Raw genomic sequence first — 18,568 nt, 5'->3', positions numbered from 1 at the left:
ATGCACATCACGAAGGAATGTAATCCTTCGAGAAAAGGCACACTGTTTTGAAATGCGACTGATCTGTGAACACAAATCAAAAATTGCAGACGCAGTTCAAACGTAGATTCTCACTAGAATAAGCTAAATGTCATCTGCGGCCGCACTTTGGACACAATCCTGGTGCAATTCCAGCGTAGATACGTGACTGTTACAGAAAGGTACCTTTCTGCTGAACCAATGAATCATTTCTGAAAGGATACACTTAAGGCTATAAATAACTGCTATTTTCCTCATGTATGAATATAAATTTTGATAGCAAACACACTTCTATGCTTAACAAAAACTCTGTGTGATCATTAAGCTGTAAAGTGAGTTCGTAGAATCCGACAATTTGAGGTACCGCTATTGTTCGGATTGTAGGCCATTTTATCCTGAGAGAAAAATTCCATAACCTCGGGTACAGTGAGGGAAATTATTCCTTAAGGACACTCCGTGAAGTCGGGGAACTTGGCCTTAAATTCTGTTTCATCTATTTTCTGAAATCTAACATACTTCTTGGATAGATTATTAGTAATCTTGTGTTGAAGGTGTTAAAGAACTTCAAAGGTGTTCTTGTTTATACATAAACTATTGTTGAAGTTGGTGTTGTATATATATACAGATTCGTGTACCCAAAATACACATGAAATAACAATAAATACCACTACTTCCGTTTAATAATTTATTCGATGGACAAAAATAATAGGAAGATAGATGGAATCATACAAAACCTTTCCGTTGTGGGGATTCTTAGTAAATTTCATTTCTTTTTCCCTAATAATGCTAAACTCGATGGCTTTTTTTTAATTTCCATTTGTAATATTTACTTAATTTATAGATATGCTGGAATTAAAGGGGTAAATCATTGGTCAAAAGGTGAGGAAAGTTAAATCTAAAATGACATGTAGTGTGTACCACGCTGGCTGTTGTTATTTGTGTCAAACAAAGAGAATGAAATGTAATCAGCAAATGCAAATCGACACTTACCAATTAGTGACTGCTCATATCTATTAGCAAAGCCCTGAATTTCTGCAAAATAATTGGATCGAATTATTGAAAAATCCAAAACTTTTATCTGCCAAATAGTTCACAATTCAACTATACTGAATCATTCATATCGGCTACAAATTAATGTCAACGCTGTCATTTTTGCTTTCTTATTAGTCTATCGAAACTCCACACACTTTTCATGGGGTGTGAAAAAAAGAATTTTATTTGTGGGTATCAAATGATAAAAAATTATCACATTCGGTATATATCAAATTATAATAATTTATTATGATGAAGATAGTAAGTAGTAATAAATATGATTTAGTGATATGTAAGGTTATATGTCAGAAAGAGGTTGCAGGAATGATAAACAGTTCCTTTGTTAGAACATGCACAGTGGAAACAACAATTCTACAGGATCAATCCAGCGTACATATAATCTAGATAACATAATCAAAACGAAAATAAAAAAACTTACCTCTCGAAGCTTTCACACAGTTCGTTCAACACCTTATTTGTCAGGTCTGCAACCTTCTACTACTTCTTGATTAACTCTTTTAATCAACACTAGTGTGGGCAAGTGACTTTTCTTCTGGAAAAGGATAATTTTTTTCCTGAAAAAATCATCCTTATTTATCGCAATCTTTCATTGAAGAGAGGAGGAGAAAAGACCAATGTTTTTTACCATTACTTCTGCCTTAATGACACTTTAATGGACAAAATATTTTTGCCTTAATTAGCCTATTAAGGGCAAAATGTTTTCAGCTCTTTATGGGTATTAAAACATTGTTTATTGATATTAAAGTCCTTTTATATAGAAGACCAGTAAAATTACTTCTTCCAAAAAAATCCTTTTTCTTTTCAAAATTGATTAGTTAATCAGGCATAGTAGGGATCGTTGATTTATTAACTGACGCTTCCTATTATGATATTAGTTCGGTGATGAATGAATTATCATCTCATAATAAATTACAAATTATTTCACTAAAAATTTGTAATTGCACTCCTCGATTTAATTTTGAAATTTGTAATTATCATATTATTCATTATTTCTGTACTGGAATGAAATCTACATTGTTCCAATGACAAAAATAGCTTTCTTACATGCAAGAACTAATGAAATTTGTATTGTTCACATGTACTTCAAGATGTATTGAACTTCTTAGTCACTTGCCCCCATAGGGAAATCAAATTGAGATCCGTTGGCTAACCAAAGCTCTTTCTAGTTTCTACTAGTACGATGCTATATCTTATCTTAGCTAATAAACAAACAAAAGAAGCAAATTTCATCACAACTAAAGCTTCCACTACATGATAATTTCAATTGCTATATCATATTACTCAAGGTTAGTCATGTCCATCTTTTGAATTGTATGATATCTGTGAAAACCCGTGGAAAGCGTTGGAGCTTTAGCCCTCACTTGGCTCGACTATAGAAGAGTACTTACTTCCTATTCGATCCAGAAGATTTTAATCTTTTATACAAACACAAAGTACAGACAGATTCTCTGCTGTTAACACTTAACAAATCATTTCTTTCTACTTCTTATTTTTGTAACTCTTGATTTCCATGTTAAATAGCCTTGTACATTGCTGATTGCTCTTGTACTTCTATTTTTGATTGACTGATTGAGTGGTTGTCTAATTCTGTAAAGTGTAAAGTGTAAAATGATTTTTTGATTTTGTGGAATGAGCTCACTTCACAAAAGGTAAACACTGTTAAGTTTGTTTTTCTTTCAATTTTACATAGATGGATGATGAAAGTCGTGTTAGTGCGGCTGGCTCACTTGATAGCGTACCCGATAATATCAATGGCAACTCAATTGACATTGCGGATCTAAAGAAAAGAAAAGCGATGGAAAATAGATCTACTGCTTGGGAACATATTAAAAAGATATTTGAAAACGGTAACTAGTTAAAGCAAAGTGTTTGCATTGTCATCAAAATTATGCTGCTAATTCAACTAAAAATGGAATAAGTGGACTAAGACAATATTTTGCTAGATGCAAAATATATAAACCCCCGCCCACCCCGTCTAGTAGTCAACCATTGCTAAACTTTTAAACAAATGATTCCTCGAGAAAATATTAAAAATTTGAGCAAGAGGTAGTTAGGAAAGCTTTAGTCGAGATGATAATTATAGATAAACTATTATTTAGCTTCGTAGAGAATGAAGGCTTTAAGAAGTTTATGAGTAAAGCCCAACCTTTGTTTTGAATTTCTTCCCATAGAACAATAATAAGAGATTGTTATGATGTCTATGGTGAATTGAGACTAAGCTTAAAGAGGTCTTTAGAGAAATGCAACCAAGAATTTGTCTTTCAACAAACACATGGACATCAGTGTAAACGATTAACTATATATGTTCGACTACGCACTTTATTGATAGAGATTGTGTGCTTCATAAAAGAATATTGAATTTTTGCCCCATCACTAGTCATAAAGGTGAGCATTTGACAGAGTGTATTTGTAATTGTTTGCTTGATTGACATTTGGATATTGTGTTCACTGTTACTATTGACAACAGTTCTTCAAATAATATTGTTGTTTACGCATTGTCTAAGAAGTTAGAAAATTAGGAAACTAATGTGATGGTTGGTAAACATCTCCATGTGATATGTATGACTCACATACCTAATCTAATTTAACAAGATGATTCAAAAGAGATTGGTCCTTTTATTAAACGGGTAAGGCAAATGGTCAAGTATGTTAGATCCTCTCCCTCAAGAACAAGAAACTTTACAAAATATTGTGAAATACAAAAGATAGAATGCAAAAAGATGTTATCATTATATGTGCCTACTAGGTGAAATTCCACCTATTTGATATTGGAGGCGGCAGAAAAGTTTGAGAAGGCTTTTAAGAGGTTTGATCTTTATGATGATAACTTTAATTCTTATCTTTCTACTGATGTTTGTGAATATGGTAGTGTTGCAGGTCTAATTCAAAGTAATGATTGGATAAATGTGAGGAATGCCATCAGGTTTCTTGAAAGATTTTATGAGTTCACTTTAAAGGTTTCAGGTTCACGGTATGTCACTTATAATTTCATTTTGAGGATATATGTTAACTTGATTCTTATTTGAAATCATGTATGACAAGTGATGATGTTGAGTTGCGCAAAATGGACAGGGGAATAAAACAAAAGTTCAAGACTTATTGACGGACTCTTGAAAAGATGAACAAAATGATTTTATTACTTCTGTGTTGAATCCCCATAATAAGTTTGAGTATGTTAGCTTTGCGCTTGAAGAATTATTAGGGAAAGGAACGGGGTAGAAAGTAAGTGATGAAGTAGAAATTTATTTGAAGAATTTGTTTGCTTTCTATGTAAGAAAGTGTTTAAAAGGTTCTAAAAATAATTCATCTTCATCTGGATACACTTCCTCTGACTCATATGGCTCTGATTCACCTAATTCTATTCTTTCTCAAAATTTGAAAATAAACACTTTGAGAAATAAGCTTCACATGAAGAAAAAGTCAAAAGATTGTGGTAGTAACGGAGGTACTAAATCGGAATTGGATAAATACCTTGGTAAAGACCAAGATCCTGTGCCCGAACCTGGATCTGAATCTGAATCTGAGGATTTTGATATCTTAAATTGGTGAAAAGTTAATATTCCTAGATTTTCTGTTCTTTCACAATTGGCTTGTGATGTATTGGCTATTCCAATGTCAAGTGTGGCATCAAAATGTGCATTTAGTACCGGCGATCGTATTTTTGATCCATTTAGAAGTTTATTGACTTCTAAATGTGTACAATGCCTCATTTGTGTCTAAGATTGGCTTAGACAAGAGACTAATCCTATTTGTGTTGAAGAAAATTTGGAGTTTCTTGAGAAACTTGAACTTGGAAAGACTTTGTATTTTCTTTTGTGTATATGCACAAAAAAAAAATACTTATTTGTTTTGTAGTATAACATATTTGTTAATTTTTTTTTAGAGATGACAAATATCGGACGAGACTCTTGCATTGTTGATGTATAATTGTGATTTGCATACTTTATTTGTTTGGTTATATCTTTTTATAAATTGTAAGTTATATTCTAAGTCTTAAGACTAAAGTTTCTTCAGCTATTCAGAAATACTAGTTTAACCGCACGTGCCTTGCACCTGTAACCTTTGTTTTTTTTTTTAAAATTAGATGACTTTGTTTAATGCGAAGATTTTTAATAAAATGCAAAAGTGCAAATCACTTCTGAAAGATAATTCACACTTTAATATAATAATATAAACACACATATATATTCTACCATGAGAAGTTTCAAGTGGTTAATGGTTCGTTACTTTTGCCATGCAACACCTGTTTTCCTTACTGCTAAGGCTAAGAGAGATGCATCCATTAGAACCATATTTGTAGTATAATTTTTTTAATATATTTAAAATCTTTTCTTATTCTTAAAGCTAAATCTTTAGAAAATCTTTGATTATAATTACTTACTTAAAGCTTTTAAAAATTTGGTACTTCTTATATTATTCTTATTCTAATGCTTTCATATTTTTTGTAGATTTTTCAAATCTTCTTAAAATGAAGTTGATTTAGAATTACTATATTAATGAAAAAAGTATTAGTTGTCATTAGTTTTTATAAATTCTAATAAGGAAAGGTTTTATTATGAATATTTAATTAATTTAGAACTCTTAAATATTAGAAAAATCGTAAAAAGATATTTTATCTGAAGCGGAGACTTATGAGAACATGCATTCCACGTTTATCCCTCAAGTCTAATTTGTATTGTAAATGATAAATTGTGATTGGTACACTATTATTGAACTTTCTTTTTTGCTACGAAATGAAAATTAGAACATACATATACACACCATATGTGTCTAGTTTTCATTCCTAACAATTTCGACTTTTGAAACTTGTTTCTTTGATGCATCATTAAAATATATAACTGAAGAAGGTCACTCAAATAATACACTACTTCTAGTATAACTACTACATAGCAACAAATTGGTAGTACTTATATTATTTTCGAAGGCACGTCAAGGGGAAGTAGACTATTACTACCCAAACCATTAAAATTTGACTTAAAGAACAATGAATTAATCAAATTCAAACTTTTACATCAACTAAAACAACTAACCTAACAGATCTCAATCAGGAAATTCTAGATATTTGTACTTAAGATTCTCTCTTCTTCGTCCAAAGTTTATGTGATTCAGCTCACCGACAATCAAAATTCTGATTCATCAATTGTGGTATCTTTCTTGATGCATCGCTTCTATGTCCATCATTATGGGACGGACGTTCCCAATCGTATTTACTTTGATTTTGACATTTACTGGTGCCTTCGTCTTCTCTAATCCTCCGAGTATATCTATTTTAATAAATTAAAGTTTTTTTCCAACCTTCATAAGTAAAATGTTAAAAGGTTCAATGACAAATATATAACCTAAGTTCAACTTACTTCTCATTCATAAATAACATCTCCGTTTATTTTGTTTTTCCACCCATGAAGGTCATAAAGATGTCAAGTGTAGTATCTACAAAAAATATTAGGTATATAATTTTCTAAAAAATTGATAAATAAATAAAAGTAGAATATCACCAAAATTATATCCTCATCACATATTGAGATAAATCGACAAAATTTATTTGTTTTCGTCCTCTTCAAATTTTCATCTTCACAACCTCATTCATCTTTATCCTAATTTGTTGTCTTCCGCTTTAACATCCCTGACACACTATATTCTTCGATAATAATTAAAAAAAAAGTAAATAAGTAATTTTAAAAAACACTATGTCATCAACTTCAAACAATAATTAAAATATATCTAAATAAAGTCATAGATTTCACAAATAATTTGACAAACCTAGGCCGGCAAAGGGAGATTGATGAAGAATAATACTTTTTCTATTGTTAACAAATTAATCGACTATTAAGGAAATAAGAGGAGGGGGGATGGGGGTGTAAAACCTAATGAATTATACATGAACAATTTCAAAGTTGGTAGTGATTTCATAATAGGTTTCAAAGTCTTTTTTTATTAACACGGTAGTAATATAGTACAATAGGATTTTAATTAAAATTATTTTACATCAAAAGCTTAAGATTTTATATTAAAAACTATTTTTTACATAGAATGTATAAAAATAGGATATAAACTCGTAAGAATAAAAAAAAAGACTCCTAATTTAGTTGGTAACAATATGGTGAAAGCTAAACGTACCTAAATTATAAACAAAAGTTACTTTTGTCATATATACTTTGGTCTGCTAATTTAAGAAAAGATCTTATTATATATTTTAAAGTTTTGATCTCATATATTTAGGATTCAATGTTATAAACATAATTAATAATAATTAGAGGGAAAAAAAGGAAAAAGACGTTTTTGTCTAAAGCGGTATCTTTTGACGAAGGGCAAAAAGTTTAATTCATTTTTCTAAAGGTCTTCACACTTTTAATATATTATAGATATAGATTATGAGGTAATTCAAGACAATGAGAAGTGCGTATGGCAAGATGCTTGAAATGTGGCTTAATTCTTAGTTGCCATCCAAAACATTGTGGCACATTTGCTTTGCATATGCATTTCATGAAGTGTCTTATGAAAGACGAGAAAAAGCTTCGTATTTAAATATTTAAGATGATTCGCCTTTGTATTTCAACTTTTAAGACTTCTTTGTATGTAAATCTATTTTTCTGGTTGTTTTTTGTGTGAATCAGTGAACTAGTGAAGCAGTTAGTGGTGTTAGCAGATTCTCAACTTAACAATACTGATGTAACCTCTTTGTTTGTGTCTTAGTTGGATGAAGTTGTCATGGATTAACCAATGATTTAAGACTTGAATGAACAAGAGATTAGGGAAAAAGGTAACTGGATTTATAATAGTTCTTCAGTTCTACGGGCAAAACATTTTTGAATAGTTAGATAAAAAATTGGGCACCTTTGTAGAACAATATGCTTCAGCTGTTCATGCTTGAACACTTCAGCCACGAATTTAGTCCAGCAAGCTGTTTTTTCATTCCCTCATAATTCTCTGTTACAGTGTTACTTGTATAACAAGAGCCTTTGACCGTTTGACGTGTTCCCCCATTTATATTGTCTAATTTCGTAATCTTAAAAGATAGTCCAATTTATAAATGAAAAAATTACACAAGCTAGCATCCTTAAGACTATAATTACAATAAATAGCAACACTTCTTCAAAATTGCAACTTATAGCAAAAATAGCAATACTTTACCCACTTCATAGTAATAGAAGAATATGTATTTTTCAGTTGTGCATATGTATTTATGAGTAATACATATATATCTGTATATGTATTTATATAGCAACATTTTACTTAAATACCAATACAATTTTCTATTTTTCGTAATTATGAAACTGTTGCTATAAAAGTTATAATTAAAGTTACAGAGTTGCTATTTCTGAAATTTTCCTTTTATAAATATAATTTGGCCCATTAAATAAGCCCAAATTTAAAAAACCGAATTTATTAACTTGCAATATAACCAAACCGAACTAAAATAAATCGAACCGAACCGAAATAATTCGGTTCGGTATTCGGTATACCTAATTCAAAAATCGAAAACCAAAAAAATTGAATTAAAAAAATCGAAATCGAATCGAATACCGGAACGCCTACCCCTACATTACATCTTATTTAACTCCCCATGTTAGAATTACCGACACCAATCAATTAAATTAAATTAAATTCTCTGAAAAATTTAACTTAATGATTAATTTAATTATTTATTTATAATGTTTAATTTATTTCACATGACGGATATAAAATCCACTAGCAAGTTTTCACGTGAAAACTTATAAGCAATCATAAAGGGGTGTCTTCTATCTCTAGTTCGAGACATGATTCTATCAACTAAGTAATATTTCACTAAGTGATTTGTCATCATCCAACCTATTAGGAATATATTAACTTACAAAAGAGTCTCACCTTTTAATAGATTAAAACAATAACCAAACCAAATAGATCATAATAATTATATCAAGATTAAGAGTATTAGTAATGTAATGGACTAGAGAAATCGTTTATTAATATTTAGAACAGAAACTAATATCTCTAATTGATCCGTTCAATACATACGAAATGTACTAGCACAAGAAGTTGAAATATTACCATTCCCATAATTAAGATCAAATTATATTTAATCTTGTGCTACAATCATCAAGATGTTTGTCCTACCTCATCTTTGATTGTGAACGTTAATTTATTACTTATAAGAACCGATAATTTTAATCTTCGGTGCATGAGTTAAAATACTCCATAAATAAAATTGTCTACTATATAAGCAAAGTACACACATGTTAACACAATGATCTATTCAAATAAATATTTTATTAATATAATAAATAGTCTTTGCATGGGATGAAAATGTAATACTATAACACAAAATACATGGTCAATAGTATATCCTAACAATCTCCCACTTAAACTCACAACCATGAATGCACAATTTTAACACTCATTTCTTCCACATGCTTATAAAAAACCTTCTGGGTTAAGCCCTTTGTAAATGTGTCTACCAAACTGTTCTTCGACTCAATCTTCAAAACTCTCACATCACCCCTTTGAGTTACATCCCGAATCAAGTGATATTTTCTCTCAATATGCTTACTTCTTTTATTGCCTCGTGGTTCTTTCGAGTTTTCAGTTGCACCACTATTGTCACAATAAAGTGGTAGTGATATCAGAACTGAAAGAACAACTCCAAGCTCTTTCAGAAAGTTGTCGAGCCAAACAACCTCCTTAGGTGTCTTAGAGGAAACTACATATTCGACTTTCATGGTGGAATCAGCAACACATGATTGCTTGATACTCTTCCAAACAATGACTCCACCCCCTAAAGTAAACACATATTCTGAAGTAGATTTTCTAGAATCTTTATCCAACTGAAAATCTGAATCAGTATGCCCAATAGGTATAAGATCCCTAGAGTGAAAAACAAGCATGTAATCCCTAGTCCTTTTTAGGTACTTGATTATATGCTTAACTGCAATCCAATGTTTTTGTCCAGGATTAGACTGAAATCTGCTCACCATGCCTACCGCAAAGTAAATATCAGGTCTAGTGCACAACATAGCATACATAAGACTCCCTACAGCTGAAGCATAAGGGACCACCTTCATTCTCTCTATCTCATTACTCGTTTTGGGCGACTGATTATTTGATAGAGTAATTCCATGCCTAAAAGGAAGAAATCTCTTTTGGAAATTTTGCATGCTAAACCTTGCAAGAATAGTAGTAATATAAAATGCTTGAGACAAGCCTAATATTCTTTGTTTGCGATCTCGCATGAGCTTGATCCCAAGGATATGAGCCGCCACTTCCAAGTCTTTCATATCAAAATGAGAGGACAACCACTCCTTAACAGAATTCAACATGCTCACATTATTTCCTATGAGCAAAATGTCATCTACTTAAAGAATTAAAAATGCTACTCTGTCTCCTTCCCATTTTTTATAGACGCATGACTCCTTTTCACATTAATCAAAATCGAAAGTCTTAATCGAACTGTCAAAACAAGTATTCCATGTCCTAAATGCTTGTTTCAAATCATAAATGAATTTCTTAAGTTTACAAAACTTACTTTCATTACCACTTTCCATGAAACCTTCTGGTTGTGCCATATAAATGCACTCATCAAGACATTCATTGAGAAAAGCCGTCTTGACATCCATTTGCCAAGTCTTACATCATAATAAGCAGCAATGGATAAGAGAATTCTAATGAATCTAAGCATAGCTACTGGCGAAAAAATTTTCTCATAGTCAATTCCTTTGTTTTGTGTAAACCCTTTCGCAACAAGCCTAGCCTTAAAAGATTGCACTTTTCCATACACATCTCCCTTTTTCTTCTAGATCTATCTACAACCAATGGGTTCGACTCTCGCAGGTGGTTCTATAAGTTTCCAGACTTGATTGGGATACATATACTCCATTTTAGATTTCATAACACCAATTCACATTTTAGCATTTTTATCATGTAGTGCTTCAATGTAATTAAGGGGTTTCGTATTAGGCTCCTCAGGAATTCTGTCATATGATTCTCCCAATAGCGCAAAGTGTAAAGGTTTTTTAATAATTCTCCTACTATGACGACTAGACACTACAGGATCTGCTACTACTGAAACTAAATACTAAACACCTTGAATACTACACAATGGACAGGTTCCTCGACATTACCCTGAACGTTATCCTCCACAATTGCAGGTTGCTCGACTTTACCCCTACTACTTTGATGTAGTGTAATGCCAAGTATTTGATCTTGTGCAACCTCTTGCCTATTGACATTTCTCCCACTACATGGATGCAATGGTATGTCAATAACGATTTTTAAAAATTGTTCTTGTGTTTCATTATTCGTTATTCTATTGCTCGATTTCTGTAAAATAATTTTACTTCTAGGAACATGGTTCATTAAATAATCCTCTTCAAGAAATCTGGTATTTGTCAAAACAATTACCTTCTGTTCCTTCGAACAAAAAAATAAATCCATTTTCGTTCTTTTTAGATATCCAATAAAAATTCACACTTCTATCCTAGATTATAATTTATTAATTTTCCTTTTAGCACATGTGTTGGACAACGCCAAACACGAATATGCCGTAGACTAGGATTGTGCCCATTCCACAATTAAGATGGGATTAAAGGTACTGATTTTGAAGGAACCAAGTTCAGAATATAATTTGCAGTTTCTAGTGCATAACCCCAAAAAGAAAAGAGCAAATTTGAATAACTTAACATAGATCTAACCATTTTCAAAAGAGTTCTATTTCGTCGTTCTGCTACATTATTTTATTGTGGTATTTCCAAAGCAGAATATTGAGATGTCATTCCTAATTTTGATAAGTATTTAATGAATTCCACAGAAAGGTATTCCCCACCACTATCAGATTATATTGTATGGATATGTTTGTTATGTCGCGTTTCCTTTTCATCTTAAATTCTTTAAATTTTTCAAAGCATTCAGATTTACGGCGCAACAAATAAATTTATCCATATTTTGAGTAATCATCTATGAAAGTCACAAAATACTCAAAACCACCTCTTACTTGTATATTCATAGGATCACACAAATCAGTATGAGTTAATTCTAACTTATTACCGACTCTATTTCCTTTGAAAGGAAAATGTCTCTTGGTCATTTTACCTTCTAAACAAGTTCACAAGTTAGAAGTGCCTACACTTTCAATGAACTTAAAGGTTCATCAGAAATCAACCGTGAGATCCTATTTAAGTTAAAATGACCTAGATGTAAATGTCATAGGTATGTTTCACTCAATTCCAAAATACGTTTTCTTTTAAGTGATTGATTAATATTATTAAGTTCTATTGTTTGTAGCATATCAGATGTAAATGTCATAGGTATGTTTCACTCAATTCCAAAATACGTTTTCTTTTAAGTGATTGATTAATATTATTAAGTTCTATTGTTTGTAGCATATCATGGGAAATATCAAATGCAAACAAATCTTGTATTCTAAGAGCAAAAATAATAAAATGTTTATTAAATTTAATAATTGCACAATTATTAGCAAAATAAACATTATAACAAACATTCATTATTCTTGAAACCGAAATTAAATTCCTTCTTATAGAAGGTACATAAAAAACATTATTCAAAGTCAAAACTCTAGAATAACTAAACGAAATGAAAATATTCCCTATAGCTAAGGCTGGTATTGGTTCCCCATTAGCTTGAAACACGTTCAGTTCATTTTCACTTAGGCGTCATATTTCTTGAAATTCCTGCAAAGAAGTGCAGATATGATTAGTGGCTTCCGAATCTATAGCCCAAAATTGGGTAGAAAAAGCCGCTAAAAATATTTCAACGATATGTGAAAAAGATGTACCTTATTTCTACATCTTAGTTATGTAGCCGGGACACTGTTTCTTATAATGACTAGGTTGCTTGCAATGATAGCACTTGCCCTTAGGCTTAGCCATACCACCATTAGCGCCTGGAACCTTACTAGACTTCTTTTTCTTTTACTTTTGGCCTTTTGTCTGAGAAGTCGAAGACGAAGGTTTTTTCAACCATTAACGCCGCAGGAGGAGCTTGTTGCTTAATGATAGATTCTGCCACTTACATCTTATTCAACAGTTTTTCAAGAGACAAGTCCATCTTACTCATGTTATAATTCAAGTGAAACTGCTGAAAACTGTTCTGCAAAGTCTGTAGGACCATCCCAACTTGAGATTCTTTATTAATAACCGAACCAAGAATTTCTAGCTCGTTTAATAGACTTATCATTTTAAGAACATGTTTCCTTACCGAAGTTTCTTTAAATATTTTCATGGTCTAAAGAGCTTTCATGTCCGTCTGCTTTGTAGGACAATTTTGATCACCAAATATCTCTTTGAGAGATTCAAGCATATTGTAAATTTTGATCACCAAATCTCTTTGAGAGATTCAAGCATATTGTAAGCAGTAGTCATGGATTGATATTGATCCTGCAACACATTTCCCATGGAGGCAAGAATGTAGCATATTGCCATCTCGTCAGCCTTAACCTATAAATCGTAGGCTTTAATCTCATAATCAGTGGGTTCATCTGACTTAACAAGACATTCCTCGACCAACACAAACTTAAAGCCTTCAGCAGAAGAACAATATCCAAATTACGTTTTCAGTCTACATAGTTAGGGTCTTCTAGTTTATTTTGATTCAGGATAAAGGTTAAGGGATTGAATAAAGACCTGGTTAATCTGTTATATAATCAAATTAAAAAACAGATCATTAGACATGTCGTAGAATAATAAAATTCTTAAAACCACATTACACATATAACCATGCACATAAACAATTAGAATCGTTAGAAAAACTTAACCATTTAAGCAAATATACATGTAATGTCAGACATTTTATCTCATAAATAAAACAGAACCAACTCAGTTAGAGAGCAAAATATTGATTTAAGTTAGATAAATATCACATTTCATAAGTCTCTGTAGCATTGAACCAATACATAACTGAATCGAAAAGTTAATACACGTCATAAAAAATAAGAGACTATAAAACAGTATTACGCGATACAAGTTTATTTGATGGGGAAGATGACATACGTCAACATGTAACTCATATTATTTACTATTATTAACCACTAAAAATCATAAGGAATGATCCCTGTCATACTGGTTTGCCAAAAATAATTTTTTCAGAATTTTTAACTTTTTCAAAAGCATAAAAACGCCCCAAAACCCATAAAAACAATCCCGAATGGCAAAAAAATGGCCTGGATTACAGCTTTCTGTGAGTATAGTTCAGTGGGTGGTTTTCAATAAACGTACCAAATTTCAGATTATTCGGAGTTTATCAAAAACTGAAAAACTCCAAAACCAATCAAATCGATAATTATTGGTCAGGCTGTTGCGAGGATCAACAGGGCTACTTGCACTGCTTGGCCTTACCACTACGATTTATACAGTGAATAACGACTCTAATTGGAATTAGTCGAAACTCCATAGTTTTACCCTTAATTGATAAACACTGTTTTTTCACAATACTAAACCAATATATAAAAATCATTTTTGATTTTCTTAATGATTAACTTAGATTCAGGGAATCATTAATATCATCAAAAACATGAAAAAATAGCCAGAAACAACATGATTTATACAACTATTATCCGAAATAAATATGTACAACAAATCATGTAATTTCTTTTACATTATCTAGCATATGTAAAAAGACTACTGATATCAATTGCTAGAACATGCACAACGGAAGCAACAATTCTACAGAATCAATATAACTTACATATAATCTAGATAACATAATCAAAACAAAAATCAGAAAACTTATCTCTTGGAACTTTCACACAGTTTGTTCAACACTTGTTTGTCAGGTCTGCTGCCCTCTTCTACTTTCTAACACTACCAAAAACAAGTATTTTAGCCACGCGCAAAACCTTGGCTAAATGTTAGAAAAACTGTGGCTAATACATGTTTGCCACGGTTACTTAGCCACGGTTGTTAGCATGCCCATAAAGAGCGTGGCGAGCAATTTAGCCACAGTTTTGGCGTCCATGGTAATATTTTGATAGAGATGGTTGCTTGTAAATTTAGACACGGTTGTTCTTTGGGTAAATTGACTAATGGAGATAAAAAAAATAATTTGAATTAGCCACACGAGAACCGTGGATAATTTGTTCAATTCATTAGAAAAATTAGCCACGGTTAAAACAATGGAAAAAGTATTTCTTTTTATAAAAATAATAATAATTATTTTCCTGGTAACAATACATGATTGATAGGCATCTTCCTACATTGCCCAGTTTATAATTAAAGAAAGTTGTAGCATCCAACCTGCTGCCATCCAAGATGCATAATCCCTTGAATTTACCTCCAAGAAGTCAGAAGTTTGAGCAAAAATCAGAGAAGAACATTCAAAATAAAACACTTGAACCTGAACATATCACAAAGAAAAATACAATGTACACAATCAATAAAAACTCTCAAAGATTATTTAATACCAACTAAGAAGAAATTCAATTATTGAAAGTGGGGTATCTATGCCTTACACTCTATAAAACACCGGCCAAAAATGCTCAAAGCTACAGTACAAACTTTTCATGTTGCTCTATAATTTCAGAATCGGGAAGACAATTAAGGATTAAGCCTTTATATATTATTAAGCTTCGTAGTTGAGTAGATTACCACACATACCTTTTCAAGCTCTTTATCTTGATCTTCTTGATAAAGAAATTCCTATTTGATCACCACCCCATTCTTTAAATACTACCAATAGGTTTCCACTTGGTTTCAACCACAATCGCGGGACATGATACCTGAAATTACCAGTTTTACGGAGTCTTGAGTATGGAACATCGGATTGAGTTGTCGTATGAAATTCTCCGGAAAGTTGATCTAGTACTAACTTCGCTAAGTGTTGTACAAATTATGGATATCACTTACCATCTTTGAGAAGGCTGTCCACAGTTTAACATTTCTTCTCGTTGAATGTTCCAGCATAATTGCATTTACTGCAGTCGCCTTGTGCTGTATATCCAGGCCAGTGGCGACCTACGCCTTCACCATTGATCCATATCTGACGTTTTCCCATACTCACCATGTCTAAAGGTAGTGGTTCATTTCCTCCAGGCGAGTTAAATATTGCCTGGAAAAGGTATTAGTCTATTAACTATGCGCTGTCGCGCTACAACATGTTATGCAACATCTTAAGATCAATATAAACACATGTATATATGTAGTAGTTGACGTTATAAGCGTCCTGAAAAATACCTTGTACCAAGTCAGGGGTTGTTTTTGAGCCACAAGTGAACCTTGAACCCATTCAACAGAAAAACTGCCACTTAAGGTGTGAAGACTTAGCGATTCACCTTTTAGACCAACCTATGAACAAGAAAATCATCGATTATTCAAGCATCGAGACACTACATTTCATTCTAATGGTTATATGGACAAACCTTGTCGGACCATTTTTGTTTTGCCAAGTCTCTTGACCCCTCATTGAGACCGCTCAACGTGGATGGACCTAGAAATCTTGCATTCCACGTATCATAATGTATGCCAATATTTTGAAATGGATTTTAAAACCGTTAAAGTTATATGATTCTTTACAATAAAGGTTCAGTTCCCACAGCTAGCATTGGGGAAACAGGAAGTAGAAAATTAACCGGGAGACCAACGGAAACAATGAGATTAGAAATCTTGTTTATATCAGCTCTTAGCTTTACATTGCCACTGTATGTAAGTTTTGAATTATCCAATGCCCCATGTACAGTTCCTACCAAAATTCGACGATACATAGAAATTAGGAGATGCACAGACTAAGAAAAGGTAGTTTGTTAGAAAAAATCGTGTTGTCATAGTCCCAAATAGAGCGGAGATACATAGAAATTAGGAGATGCACAGACTAAGAAAAGGTAGTTTGTTAGGAAAAATCGTGTTGTCATAGTCCCAAATAGAGTGTTTTTTTCCGCTACCTGCTAGTTTTTAATTGACGAAAACATGCAAGACATGACCAGCTGACATAACAGTGAGATAAGGGTCCTTTCCGTTCTTTAGAAATCCTTCATTTGATGTTATATTTACACTGGAGAAAGTAATAAAAATATTATCTGAGTAAAACAGATATAGTCACTTGAAAAGATCAAGAACATGTAAGGTACTCACTCTGTCATGTACCACAGATAGTCTAATGAATCTCTGGTGACGTTTTTCTGTTTCCATAGTCCGTTAGTTGTAAGTGTATCGCTGTCATTAACAGTTGGTGTTTCTTCATTGCATGACTGCCAAGACATTCCACCACATGCAAGCATCATCTTTATGCTCTATCCTTGGAAGCTACCCTGTAGCATTACATAGAGGACATTAAAACCTCTGCATCAAATTCTTCTACAATCATTACAACATCATTTGTTTTGGTACTCTTTGGCTATTGTAGTGAAATGATGTTATAGAAAATATATAGTATAATATAACATAACATAAAAGATCGGTTCCACAGAAGACCTAGCCATTATAGCAAAACAATCGGCTTTCTTACCCTTGCAGTGTTATAAACAGCAGTTTTGCAGTCAGGAAGAATGTTGATGGACCACGGAGGAAAATCATATGGCTTATTCTGAAAGCTAACTCGAACTGAATATTTAGCGTCATAGTTGGACAGGAATGCAACACAAGCTCCAGATTTTGATCTATAGACATTGGCCTATATTGGTCACAAAAATTGTATACAATGTTAGAACAAAAATCAGGACAATTACAATGACATATCGAGTGGTCCCACATAGTAAAGTCTGGAGAGGGTGGATCTTACATAGACCTCACCCTACCTCAGAGGTAGCAAGGCTGTTTCGATAGACCCTCGGCTCAAGGAAAGAAAACAGAGACCAACAATAATCTATATCAGGCTAACCTCTTGATTACTTCCAAGACTAGTCAGTGTGGCATATGATGAAACTAAAGTCAGTTCAGATTGTTTAATCACTTTATGCAAGTCTCTCAAGTGTCTGTACTTTGGTTCATTAAGAAGCCCTTTTACACTATAAAGCAAACCGTAAAGACAAGCACGAACAATTGAAGGAAATTTTGAAAGAACCAAACTTCGTATACCTAAGCAATAGTAGAGTATACTTAACAAATATTCGACATAAGCTATTATAGTCATATATCTGTATTCTTGGAACACCTACCAAGCACTTTTCATGTACAAAAATTTATAGACTCAAATAATTATTCTAACGAATTATCAAAACTGAAAATTAAAATGATGTAGACAGTCGGTATTCACTACTCAATAGCTCGAGGACAAGAAATTCCTGCCTTCATAAAAAGGCAATATCCTTTCAATAGTTTCAGAAACTTTACATGTATAAATTCAAAAGGTAACATACTTCCAATACATTCATTAGTTATAATATATTATTGGTGCAACATACCACATTAATTAAATTACAGTTGAAAAAATATAATAAGCAAAAATGAATGAACCTCCATATATCTATCTATCAACAAAGAAAAACGTGAGCTTATATGGGATATATACATACCACTTACTAGCACATAATTTAATGGTATTAATTTTGAAAAGCAAAACACCAAAAAGCGGCTTGAAAAAG

At 32.2% G+C, this 18,568-nt stretch overlaps 1 pseudogene; it reads right to left on the bottom strand.

Moving 5' to 3' along the window:
* Positions 1-12,513: 12,513 nt before the first annotated feature.
* Positions 12,514-18,117, bottom strand: LOC107874370 (annotated as a pseudogene).
* Positions 18,118-18,568: the final 451 nt, after the last annotated feature.

This window comes from Capsicum annuum, chromosome 6, assembly GCF_002878395.1.
Source record: "Capsicum annuum cultivar UCD-10X-F1 chromosome 6, UCD10Xv1.1, whole genome shotgun sequence".
Lineage (NCBI taxonomy): Eukaryota > Viridiplantae > Streptophyta > Magnoliopsida > Solanales > Solanaceae > Capsicum > Capsicum annuum.
The sequence above is the reverse complement of the archived record's forward strand: the minus strand, read 5'-3'. Positions and strand labels throughout refer to the sequence as shown.